This window comes from Arachis ipaensis, chromosome B8, assembly GCF_059453495.1.
Source record: "Arachis ipaensis isolate K30076 ecotype BB chromosome B8, ASM5945349v1, whole genome shotgun sequence".
Classification (NCBI taxonomy): domain Eukaryota; kingdom Viridiplantae; phylum Streptophyta; class Magnoliopsida; order Fabales; family Fabaceae; genus Arachis; species Arachis ipaensis.
In genome coordinates, this window is record NC_142443.1 from 4841757 (window position 1) to 4850360 (window position 8604).

General features: G+C 40.7%; 1 pseudogene across 1 annotated transcript; it reads right to left on the minus strand.

Annotated features, from left to right (window-relative positions):
• Positions 1-325: 325 nt before the first annotated feature.
• On the minus strand, positions 326-5445 carry LOC107610424 (cell division cycle protein 48 homolog; annotated as a pseudogene). Its single transcript, XR_015895526.1, has 6 exons — positions 5350-5445; positions 2154-2782; positions 1784-2005; positions 1599-1670; positions 1227-1508; positions 326-1080 (listed from the first exon to the last, which is right to left on the minus strand). The product of XR_015895526.1 is annotated as a cell division cycle protein 48 homolog (transcript).
• Positions 5446-8604: the final 3159 nt, after the last annotated feature.

The following is an 8604-nucleotide window of genomic DNA, read 5'->3' on the forward strand; positions in this document are numbered from 1 at the left end:
AAAATTATTTATTCTAAAACTTTAATTAGATAAAAAAACTTGTTAATATTTTGATGTAATGAAAGTGGTTTTTGTTGAGTTTAAACCAACTTGACTGTAAAAAAACTTAGATGTGTAACTGCACAAACAACATGGTTGTTGAGAATCCCGTGTGAGACCACGCAAGAATGCATGAACTTCACAATTATTATCTAAAAACTAAAAATTCCATGATTCCATCCATAATATAAACATCGTAACATATCATCTCTAAATTTATGTTTATGAGTATTTTTAAGTATACAAAAAGCAAAATAAACAAGAGGCTCCGATGTTACTAAAGGGAAAGTCTAGAGACACTAATACAGAGCTTATAAAACCGACTAACTATATAGATCATCCTCATCAGCTGCGCCCCCAGCAGTTGCAAAGGGATCAGATCCAGTAGTCCTCTCAGCACTTTCTGGAAACCTAAACTCACTTCCGAATCCCCTCGACTGCTGTAAGGTCCGAGCAAATGCCTGGTATTTGCGAATATCTGCGTCGCTGACACTCCTGCGGGCAAACTTCATTGACTCTTCAAAATGAGCATCATTTATCTCTGCAACTTCGTCATCTACGACATCTTCGTTTCTCACTTTTCCTCCTCTCTCGTTCTATGTCCTGAAGTAAATCATACAATTCATCAGAGTTTTGTAATGACCAATGACAACTTAATCTAATGTTGCATCAAAAGTATACCTTTTCGATGTTTTCTCTAATAGCATATTTGCATGCTCGCTGGCATATCTCAATAATATCAGCACCACTGAATCCTTGAGTATATCTGGCCAGTGCTCTCAAATCAACATCTTTGGACACAGGTGACTTCCTCAAGCAGGCCATGAAGATCTGGTGACGAGAATCCTCATCGGGAAGAGGAATATAGATCAATTGATCCAGACGGCCTGGCCGAATAAGTGCTGGGTCCATGATGTCCGGTTTGTTAGTTGCCCCAATTATGAACACGGTCTTTTTGGCTGACATGCCATCCATTTCAGTCAGAAGTTGATTCAAAACTCTGTCAGCAGCACCACCAGCATCCCCAACACTGCTTCCTCTCTATACATGAATGACACAGTGATGTTTATACAAACAATTGTAAAATATTAACCTTGTCCCACAAGATTACAATGTAACTCAATTTGATTTAGTAGCATATTAATAGAGTAAGAGACTAAGAGTGTGATGTAATAAGAAAAACCAACCTGAGTGGCAATGGAGTCGAGCTCATCGAAGAAGAGGACACACAGAGCCGACTGTCTAGCCTTGTCAAAAGTTTCTCTAACATTGGCTTCACTTTCACCAAACCACATTGTAAGTAATTCTGGGCCTTTCACACTGATGAAGTTAGCTTAACATTCATTAGCAATTGCTTTGGCTAACAAAGTTTTTCCACATCCTGGAGGACCATAGAAGAGGACTCCTTTAGATGGTGACATGCCAAACTTCTCAAACTTTTCTGGGTGCTCCACAGGATACTGAACAGTCTGAGTCCACAGAAAAACAAAAAAGCAGTTAGAAATTAAATAAATATGTAAAATAAGCAACAGTGTGAAGTGCATAGTAGCAAGATTTACCTCTTGCAGCTCACGCTTGACATTCTCAAGGCCTCCAATGTCCTCCCAACTAATATTAGGAACTTCAACAACCTGTCAAGTGTCAACAAAGGCAATTCGTTACAAAATAAACCATAATGTAGGAAAACCATATCACCTGATCAACTAATGATTTGAGACTATAGGGATACAAAGCAAACACTTACAGTTTCACGCAAAGCAGATGGGTTGCTCGTTCCAAGAGCGGTCTGGAAATGCTTATTTGTAACTGCCATATAATTCAGTATTTCAGCATCAATAGTTTCATCTTCCAAGTCAATGACATCCATCTTCTCTCTAATGCATTGCAAAGCAGCTTCAATGCAAAGGGCAGCAAGGTCTGCACCAACATAACCGTGTGTGTCTTTAGAAATCCTCTCTAAATCAACCTACAGGAAAGTGGCGCTAGTGTTAAGCAACAGAAAATTAAGAACATTAAAGAATTAAGGAACAACCTACAACCAGAGCCACAGCATGGCATGCACAACCTGGTAGAGTGTATACACACCAACAAAGTTAAGAGACAATGAAACTTACATCATCAGAGAGCTTCATGTTTTTAGTGTGTATACGAAGAACTTCAAGTCGGCCAACCTCATCAGGAACACCAATATCAATTTTCCTATCAAATCTACCAAACCTTCTCAATGCTGGGTCAATGCTGTTTGGGCGATTGGTAGCTCCAATAACAATGACATGAGCACGAGATTTCAATCCATCCATAAGAGTCAAAAGCTGTGAAACAATCCTCCTTTCAACTTCACCATGTGTCTTCTCCCTCTTGGGTGCAATAGAATCAATTTCATTAATGAAGATGATGGATGGTGCATTCTTTTCAGCCTCTTCAAATGCTTTCCTCAGATTGCTTTCACTCTCTCCTGCCAGTTTGGACATAATCTCCGGTCCATTTATACAAAAGAAGAAAGCTCCCGTTTCATTAGCAACAGCTCTTGCTATCAGTGTCTTCCCAAAACCAGGGGTCCATAAAGTAGAATACCTTTGGGTGGTTTCACACCAATCGACTTAAAGAGTTGTGGATGCCTCAAGGGAAGCTCTACCAACTCACGAATTTGTGCCATTTGTTTCCTGACTCCACCCACATCATCATATCCAACTTCATCCAGCCTCTCTTCATCCTCTCTTTTCAAAGGCTCCCTGATAAACCACTATTTTATGATTTATCTTGTGTTAATTTGAGTGGTTTTTATCAAGCCTTTGCACACTTATTCATACTATTTGCATGGTTTTATAATTCCTTCCCAGATATTGTTCTATAATGAAAACTTGCTTCCTAAGCCCTTAAATTGCATATTTTAATTCCCCTTTATACCATTTGATGCCGTGATCTGTGTGTTAAGTGTTTTCAGGCTTTATAGGGCAGGAATGGCTTAAAGGATGGAAAGGGAGCTTGCGAAAATGGAAGGAGCACAAGAGACTAAGAAGATAACCAGCGAGCATCGACGCGCACGCACGGCTCACGCGTGCGCAAGATCTGGAGATTTTCACAGCGACGCGTGCGTGTGCCTGACACGTACGCGTGACACGTGAAAATGACAAACGACGCGTACGTGTAACTGACGCGTACGCGTGACTGACGTGTACGCGTGACATGCGTGACTTACAGAAATAGCAGAAAATACTGGGGGCGATTTTGGGCTGAGTTTGGACCCAATTTTTGGTCTAGAAACACAGACTAGAGTCAGGGGACAAGCAGAGACTCAAGACACATTCACATTACGCATAGTTTTAGTTTTAGTTTTGAATCTTAGAGAGAGAACACTACTTCTTCTAGGTTTTCTTCACACTCATAGAATTCTTGTTTTTATGCCCTTTTATGCTTTTGCTTTGGATATTGAGAAGAGTCCCTACCTCCGTTGAAGTTCCATTATTCTAGTTTGTTTTCTTAATCCTTTACTTTTTATTGCCCATTAACTCTGCTCAGATAAGTATGTTTATAATTTTGGAATTTATTAATGCAAAGTACTATTTTTATTTTTAATTACTTTTTAGTTATTATTTAATTTATCATGTCTTTCTTTTATTCCCTTTTTTATTCTGTGCAAGTAATTTTTATGTCAATAGAGTAGACTTCCAACTTGACTTGGGGGTTGATTAAAAGGAGACCCTAGAGTTGGAATACTCAAGTGATTAGTTAAATTGGAAGTTGTTGGCTAACTCTCTAGTCTCTGACTCTAATCCTTCCTAAGGAGAGGATTAGGACTTGGGATTCAGAGTTGATTAGTTGGTTGCTTAACTTTCCTTTATTCAGTAAGGTATGACTAAGTCGAACAACAATCTCTTGCTATTCCACTTGGGAAAAACCAACAAGGATAGAATTTCCAATTAATCTACCCCCGGTCAAGACTTTTATTTGATTACCTAAACTCTCTCGTTAGTTTTTATTGCCTTAAATTACAATCATTTAATTTCCTGTCCTCCAACTCTTAAAAAAATTCTCGGAAAACTCCTGACTAATAAATTAGCACTCTTTTGTCAACTCGTTGGGAGACGACCTGGGATTCCTACTCCCAGTATTTTTATTCTAAATTTGTGACAACCCTTCTAAATTGATAAGCGGATTTTTGCTGGTTAAGAACTATACTTGCAACGTATTTCTTATACTAATTTCTTAATCGGCTAATTTCCGCCACGTCAATTTTTGGCGCCGTTACCGGGGAGTTGCAATAGTGTGCTAAATTATTCGTTGGTGTACATATTTTTAATTTTTGCATATTTTATTTTATTTTATTACCATGAGCTTTATGTTTCTTTCGTTGAATGACGCGTTCACTGCCTGATCCGAGCTTAGCCGCATTTGATCCTGAAATTGAAAGAACTCTTTCGCGTATTAGGCAAGCTCGGCGTCGGTTAGCTTCTGAGGGTGGTGAAGTAGTTATTGTCAATTCACCAATCTCATCTGAGGGCGAATCTGAACTGCCATTTGAGAAAAAAAAAATAAGCTTTTCTTCCACTAATTCGGTTGATTTATGTGCAGGTAATATGGCGGAGCCCAGAAGAATCACTCTCCAGGAAGCTGGAGCTCCAAACTTTACACTGCAATCGTATCAAGTGCGTCACTCAAATTTGGCTACAGATTTTGAACTGAAGACTGCGCTAATCAACTTGATACCTAAGTTTCATGGCTTACCTGCTCAGGAGCCTATAAAGCACCTCAGGGATTTTCAGACAGCCTGTTCTACTTTTAGGCGTCATGGTGCAGATGAAACTTCTATTCTGCTAACCGCCTTCCCATTTTCTCCTGAGGGAAAGGTGAGGGAGTGGTACTACACTCAATCTGAAGCAGTTGTTACCAACTAGGACACGCTCAGGAGAGAATTCTTGAAAAAATACTTTCCGGCTGAAGTTACAGACAGACTGAGGAAGGAGATTTCCTGCATTATCCAAAGTGAATCAGAGACTCTTTATGAGTATTGGGAGCACTTCAAGAATCTTCTGGATGCATGCCCCTACCACATGATTGACAAGTTGGTGTTGATCAGCTACTTCACTCAAGGCATGAAGCCTCGGGATAAGACTACATTGGATGGTGCAAGTAATGGTTCTCTAAAAAAGTACAAGACCGCAGATGAAGTGTGACAACTGATCAGCGACCTAGCTGAGTCCACTCGGAATCACAGGCACAGGAATAACCACCCCAAGGCTGTTGCAGAGGTTTCCTCTGGCAATGAGACTACTGCTCTCACACAGAGTCTGTGTGAGATGACCAACCTACTGAAGCAGATACAACTGAATCAACAACAATCTCAGCCTCCCTCACCACAACATAGTCAACAACTGGTTTCTCAGAGAGTGTGCGGTATATGTGCATGCTTTAGTCATTATACTGATGAGTGTCCGCAACTCCAACAAGAGGACAACACCTTGGTAGCTACTCACAATTTCTATGACCGCCCGAACCAAGGATATTATCAACAAGGCGACAACTATAACCAAGGTGGGAACCATAACCAAGGTTGGCAAGACAACTCCAACCAGGGGTGGATGGATAATTCCAACCAAGGCTGGAGGGACAACTATAACAGAGGAGGCAGAGACAACCAGGAGAATCAGAGGTGGAATAATAATAACAATCAGCAAAACCAGTATCAGTAGAACCAGAACCAGCCTTACAGAGCACCTCATCTATGGCAGTCCCAAGCGCCTCAGAATAACCAACAGCAGGCCCCTCAAATCACATATCCCCTTCCTCTTCTAATGACGAATTGCTTTAGTCTATTGAGCAAAGACAAAAGGCCATGGAGAGCACACTTAGCTCCACCTTAAATGGTCTGACCTCTGCTGTACAAGCTCTTGCCTCACAGATTGGATCAATGAACACTTCCAACAATCAACCTCCAAGCTCCAGTGCAATTCCTTCTCAACCCTTATCCAACCCCAAAGGTGGAATCAATGTCATCACTTTGAGGTCCGAAACTACACTGCAAGAAAGGAATCATGAGGAGCCAAGCTTAAAGGAAAACATTCAAGTGGAAGATATGGTTGAAGAAGAGGATGTTGAAGAGGAAGATGAAGTACAAGACATGGTTGAAGTAGAAGCAACTCAACCAAGGAATGGAGCACCAAAGGAAGCTGAAGCTACAAGAGACGCCATTCCTATCCCCTTTCCACACCTTGCAAGGAAATCCAGGAAGCAGATGGAATTCGATCCCAAAATGGTAGAAATCTTTAAAAAGGTTGAGGTAATTGTTCCCCTTTTTGTTGTTATTCAGCAAGTACCTAAATATGCAAAATTTCTAAAAGATTTATTCATGAATAAGGATAAAATTAATGAATTAGAAACTATTCCCTTAGGTAGTTCCATATTTGCTTTAATGGGAGATATACCTGAAAAATATAGTGATCCAGGTCCATGCATGGTTAACTGTACCATTGGGGGTGTAATATTTTCTGACTGCATGTGTGACTTAGGAGCGTGCGTGAGTATTATGCCATTGTCTATATATGATGCTTTGAGGCTCCCTCCCTTAAAAAGGTCGGCAGCTCGTTTTGTTTTAGCAGATAAAAGCATCATCACAGTGGTTGGAATTGCTGAAGACGTGCTGGTAAGCATTAAGGGGCTCACGTTTCCCATTGACTTCTATATCTTGGAGATGCCCCCTAATGACTCAGGAAGACCGTCATCCATCCTGCTTGGAAGGCCATTCTTGAAGACTTCAAAGTTCAAGCTGGATACATTCTCAGGAACTTACTCCTTTGAGATAGATGGCAAAGCAGTGTGCTTCAATTTGAATGAAGCTATGAAGCACCCTCCGGAAGATCATTCCATCTTCTAGTGCGACATTATTGAAGAGACTGTAGTTGCAGTTTACCAAAAAGAAATAAAAGAGATGCACATGGAGCAAGGTCCAAGTGTGGGGACACCCTCTGAACACAATGAGGACACTTTTCCATTATCGCTAGCTCCAGATGATCAAGTGCCTAACCATGAGCAGAAATTGGAATTAAAGTCCCTTCCACCCCACCTCAAGTATGCTTACCTTGAGGATAATCAGAAGCTCCCAATTATCATTGCAAGGGAACTCACATCCCAACAAGAGGAGCAACTGCTTACTGTGCTGAGAAGACACAAGAAAGCAATTGGGTGGAGCTTGGCGGATATAGTAGGCATCAGCCCTCAAGTCTGTGAGCACATGATATTTTTAGAAGAGGGAGCAAGGCCTGTCCGTCAACCCCAAAGAAGACTGAATCCCACCATCTTGGAGGTTGTCAAGAAGGAAGTGACCAGACTGCTGGAAGTTGATATCATCTATCCAATCTCAGATAGCGAATGGGTCAGCCCAGTACAAGTGATGCCCAAGAATTCTGGAGTCACTACAGTGAAGAACGAGTAAGGAGAGCTCATAGCAACTAGAGTGCAGAATTCCTGGAGAGTATGCATTGATTACAAGCGCCTCAACCAGGCTACTCGCAAGGATCACTACCCCCTGCCATTTATCGATCAGATACTTGATTGTTTGTCAGGTAAATCATACTACTGCTTCTTAGATGGTTATACAGGATATTTTCAAATTCATATAACTCCTGAAGATCAGGAGAAAACTACTTTTACATGTCCCTTTGGAACGTATGCATACAAAAGGATGCTTTTTGGCTTATGTAATGCACCGGCTACTTTCCAAAGGTGCATGATGAGTATTTTCTCTGATCTTCTTGAAGATTATATGGAAGTTTTCATGGATAATTTTAGTGTGTATGGTGATTCATTTAGCCTTTGCTTGGATAGTTTATCTAGAGTATTAGACAGGTGTGTTAGTTCAAACCTTGTTTTAAATTTTGAAAAATGTCATTTTATGGTTAAACAAGGTATTGTTCTAGGACATGTCTCTAATACTGGTATTTCAGTTGATCCAGCAAAGATAAATGTCATTTCTAGTCTACTTTACCCCTCCTCCGTGAGGGAAGTCCATTCATTCCTTGGCCATGCAGGTTTCTACCGGAGATTTATCAAGAACTTCAGTAAGGTAGCACTACCTTTATCTAGATTGCTGCAGAAGAATGTTGAATTCGAGCTGAGTGAGGACTGCATGAATGCGTTTGATAAGCTGAAGATCACCTTGACTCAAGCTCCGATTGTGAGAAGACCAGACTGGAGCCAGCCTTTTGAGATTATGTGTGATGCCTCCAACCATACAGTCGGAGCAGCGCTGGCTCAGCACGCAGGTAAGGATCCTTTTGTAATTACTTATGCTTCTAAGACATTAGACACTGCTCAGTCTAATTACACTACCACTGAAAAAGAGCTTCTGGCTATTGTTTTTGCTCTGGATAAATTCCGAACCTATTTACTTGGTACTAAGGTGGTAGTGTACTCAGACCATGCAGCTCTAAAATATTTATTAGCTAAAAAAGAGTCCAAACCAAGGCTAATACGTTAGATACTGCTGCTGCAAGAATTTGATTTAGAAATTAAGGATAGGAGTGGTTCTCAGAATTTAGTGGCGGACCACTTGAGTTGCCTTGAGCACAT